The sequence below is a fragment of the Myiozetetes cayanensis genome, unplaced genomic scaffold (assembly GCF_022539395.1).
Source record: "Myiozetetes cayanensis isolate MyiCay16 unplaced genomic scaffold, myiCay2020 scf3, whole genome shotgun sequence".
Lineage (NCBI taxonomy): Eukaryota > Metazoa > Chordata > Aves > Passeriformes > Tyrannidae > Myiozetetes > Myiozetetes cayanensis.
Window position 1 is genome coordinate 43,872,303 of NW_026087521.1, and position 4,977 is coordinate 43,877,279.

The following is a 4,977-nucleotide window of genomic DNA, read 5'->3' on the forward strand; positions in this document are numbered from 1 at the left end:
TGAGCTTGCCCTCCCCATACTGACACCCTGCCATCCCAGAGAGGCTCTTCTCATGGGGACAGAGTGACAGATTGCCTTGCTCCCCTGCCAGGAGGAGCCAGCGGCCCGTGGGGGCAACATGGCGCTGGTGACAAGGACACCAGCCATCGGTCAGCAGGGGGCTCCCTCCCGGGTGGGGCCCAGCAGGCCCCAGGACAGGCCTGGCTGTAACGATTGCCAGCCCTGACTCCTGCTTCCCTCAGAACACCTTGTCCCACAAGGCAGGGAAAGTTGTCCTGGTCACCTGGCAGAGAAGCATGCAAAAGGACTAAGCAGCTGTCACGAGCTGGCACAGAAAGTCAGCACTTTCAAAAAGCCTTTGCCGCTCTCCTGACTCGAAATCTTGCATTCAGCCCTTTATGTCAACTGTGGAAATGAATTCCTACCTTTTTAGTGTGGAAAGTAGAAAGATAGATAGCAGGACTATCTCAGAATTAATTTTCTGTACATAACGTATTTACATAACACCAAATGTTATTTGTAGAATCACAGAGTGGTTTGGGTTGGAAGGGACCTTAAGGATCATCTAGTTCCAACTCTACTGCAGGACCACCTTCCACTAGACCAGGTTGCTCAAAAGCCCCACCAGACCTGGCCTTGAACACTTCAGGGATGGGAATAAATAAATAAACAAATTTGTCTTCTATGATGAGAGAAAAAACTTTATAGAAGACAGATAAGTTGAAGACAAGTGTGTCCTCATTCTTACTACACAAAGATAAGAGTGGGATTGTCTCTGGAAGTTTGTCTCTGGACTGTGGCTGTGCTTGTCTCTGGAAGTTTGCACAGCTTGTGTAGCTGGGAATGTGGGTATTTATTGTTTAGACTCCCTCTCCATACAATGATACTGTCAGATAAGGCTTATGGTTTCATAGTAAATGATGCATATTCACATTTAGACCAGAATCTGTGTCTATCTTTTGCTGAGAGATAATGAGGACCCTGAATTTTCATACTTAAAGATAAGAACATACATTATAGTATCATGCCCTGAGACATAAATTGTTCTGATGGCATTTATAGTCTACTTATTTAAATACAAAATGGGAAAAATAGTAGAATATTTTAAAAAAGGAAACTTATCTTTTAATTTTCTAGGTTGATTTAAAAAAAACCCAAAACAAACAAAAAAGCAGAAGTAAACCCAAATCTAAACAAACAATTCTCCTCCCCCCACCAAAACAAAAAAGAATCCACATAATTGTTCCTTTGGTTTTATCTTGAAAGAGTTTTCCCTTCCTTCAGCTTTCATTGGAGATAAAAAGAAAAAAATTGCATAGGATTAAGTTTAACAAACAAATAAAAGCAACTCACATTAACCCTTAGTGTTAGGCTTTGGTATGATATCAAGTGTCACTATTTATCAACACACGATGGCAGTAGTGGTCTATGAAATGATTAACTGAGGCTGTACATTTGTAAAACAAAATCTGTTCTGGGCCTTTTTTCTAGAGATAGCTGAAGTTTTGGCTAATGAATATTGACAGTTTCCAAGCTCAGCTCCACCAGGGAATAAAAAAAAAAAAAAAAAAAGGAAGGTTCACAGTCTTTTCTTAATCAAGGTCACCCTTGCTGTTATCCCACATTAAATTTGTGATCTCAAACCAGACTGCCACATATATGAAGTGGCAGTCTGGTGTTTTCATTAACCATGATGACTTTTTGGAAAACTTTGTCTGTCTTATCACATTAACTTTGTCAGTCATTCTTTGTCTTCTGGTCAGACTGTAGCACTTTGGGGACCTTCTCAAATCAAAGATTTCTTTAGCAACCCATTTAGCTAATAATGTTCCTTTATCTGTGATCAATTTTGAGTGAGGTATCAAAGGTGCTTACTGGAGACATGTAAATAATACTGTAAAGGACTAAGCAAACACAACTTCTTCCAAACTGCATTGCCACTTCATTTTCAGTCAGTCAAGAAAAAGTCTTCTAGATGTTTGATTTGATCTAATGTCATTACTTCTCTCCTTGTTGGACACTGACAGCTTCAGTCTTTCTACAGTATGTCTTCTTGGATTTCCTTTTGGATGAGAACTTTAACAGAAACTAGACATTTAACATCAACTCCCTGTAACTTAAAGTAATTGCATATTGAGATTCTCATCAGTCTTCTAATCTGAGTCTGGCTGGTGCTGTGGCTGAAGGAATATTTGTACTGGTCAATGGACTGTGCTATTGAGATAACCCTCTATCCTTACCAGCTCCAGAACTAGCAGTAGAAATAGCTACATCGCTACAAAAAGCCTGAGTTAGCAGGATTTACAGAGAAGATCTCAAGGGTAAAATAGCTCCACTGTTTCAGACACCTTATATTCTCCCATCAGACTGCAGTCCCCCAAGCCAAGAAATATTTTACAAGTTATTAATTTCTCCTGTGACAGTCCTAGCTGACGTTCTCAAAAGATGTCAAGCACACAACTGCTGCACTGAAGGGTCTATAAAATGTGATTGCAATTTTTTTTTCTTTTAAAATCACAATGGTTTTACTTTCGTGATTTACTAACAGAGCTTGTCTAAGAGCATTGACTTCCCAGCAGAGAGCAACTGGCAGAAATTACTCCTGAAGAGACTGGCTCTCTCCACTTCCATAACTTTACAACTTGTCTGGACATGTAGGAATGGTAGAAAACAATAGCAGATTGACCCATATATGACTCAAACTTGTAACCTTGGCAATATTAGCACTAACCTCTGTGCTGTTTTCAGAAGTGGGAGAAGCATCAACTGTATTACCTCTGATAACACTATCATGCTGTAAGGGGAAACACACACACACACACAGAGAAACAAAAGGAAAATATATACACAAAACCTGTAAACTCCTTGGTTAGATTTCCACAATTGGACAAAGTCCTCAGTAGATTACTACAACTGACCACTATACAAGGGATTGAGCTCTGGTCTGTGGTTTTGGAGGTTTCTTCCAAGGCAGTGAGTTAATATTCCGTTCTGTATTTCTTGACTTCTGGAACACTATAGTTGACTTTTATCTACAATGTATCCTTCCATCACTGTCCTTGATCTGAAAGCAACTTGCAAAACACTCTTCACATTGCAGGTATGCACTATAGAATATGCTTGGGGACTAGACATCCAAACATCCACCTTCCTTCATATGTTTTTGGTGCACTATACTCAATATGATTAGCAAGGTTTGCCCTCTCCCACTGAAATGCATCTTTTCTGAAACAAATGTGGTATGGGCAGCAAATCTGTCACAACAGCATGGAGCTTGACCTCTATACCAGTGCTCTGGGGCTAATTCAACCTACTACAGCAATTGTGAAAGGGGCTTTAGTGGTCTCTCTCACTTCCCCCTCCATCTTTGAATTTTTTTCTTTCCCAGAGAACGTGTGTTCTACTGGAAACATGACAAGCTGATGATGGCATTAGAGGTGATGTGTGAATGGAAGGGAGAGGCTAGAACCTCTTGAACATAAAGCTAAAGGCATCTAAGGTCTAAGACTTTTGGAATTTTGTTGCTCTCCCTCTGCCTTTTAGCAAGACAGGGAGAAAAAGAATAATCTGTCTCTGCTTTTAGCTCTGTTTCCTTCCTCTCTGGCTTCAATGTACCACTCCATATCCTGTCCCTACTTCACCTCACCGCACCTCACCTCACCTCACCTCCTTCCTCCCAGCTCAATCAACTCTGCTTTTAGTCTGTCTGAGGTTGTTCCCTGTATGTTCACTTCTGGAAAATGGCAATAAGGGGGAAGAGTGAGGTCTCTGTGAAGAGTTTCCATCCCCTGGTCCAACAGAAATTCATGATTTACATTTTAAATGAGCATATATGTTCAGTTAGATGAAAGGAAGCTTCAATATTGAACAAATTTCAGATTGCCTAGGTTGATTTGGTATGTTTTAAAGGGGATTTTTTTTTCCAAAGTCTTCCATCAAACCTTTATTACTGAAGATGTGCAACTGTTATTTGATATTTGTCACTGTAGAATAGAATGAGCAAGTACCTATGTTGTATCTAGTAGATCTTTCAGGGGAGCTTTCTCATTAGAAAAATGTAATAAATACCCCCACAAATGGAGGAGAGTTATTCAAACAATCCAAAGAGAGGGAATTTTCTAGTCTTTAACTGCTAAGGCTCTTAAACAGTAAAGCAGAAAAGCTCAGTGAAATTGTTTCAAGTAATTGGAAATTGAGCTCCACAAGGTTATTTGTGACTTTGGTCTCTGAAATCTAGTCCTTAGTGTATTGGAATCCAAAATTTTGTGTGACTGTGTTAATATGCCAAGGGGAGTTTTTTTCACTTCCTATGCAGAATAAAATTCAGTATTTCTCAAATAGAATACTTTACATGAGATTTTTTTTTTTTTAGCCAGATAATCTGTCAGCCAAGCTTATCAAAGATAAAGAATACTACTTTAGGCTTCATCAGCATTGCAAAGATAAATTATTGCTGCAAAATTATGCATTAATAGTTTATGTGGGGTAATCTGATACAAGTTTAAGCTCTCTATGTCACTATTGATTCAAGGAAAGATTCTCTGTCCTAAAGAACACATGTGTTTTGGAATATTGGTAATATTTTTCAAAATGAGGGGACCTTTAGAAGAAAGAAGTAGAAGTAGAAAAATGGATGTGTCTCTGGGAGAAAAATATTTCATTGAAATCAAAGGCAATAAATATTCAATTGTGTACACAAATTTATTTTTATTTCTTTTTTTACCATGTAATAGTTAAACTTTAATATATAAAATTATTTAGCTTTAGAATTCATACATTAAATCTGAATAATTCAGCATAAAAATTGGCATTTACATTGTTTTTGTAGTAAAATATTTGTATTTGTATTGCTAAATAACTTGTAGTTTGGTAAATAATGGATTTGTCTTCTAGCATTTAATAATCTTCTCTGTGTCATAATAATTATTTGCAACCATTAATGAGATTTGAAAAAATCATCTTAATATAGCAGCTCGT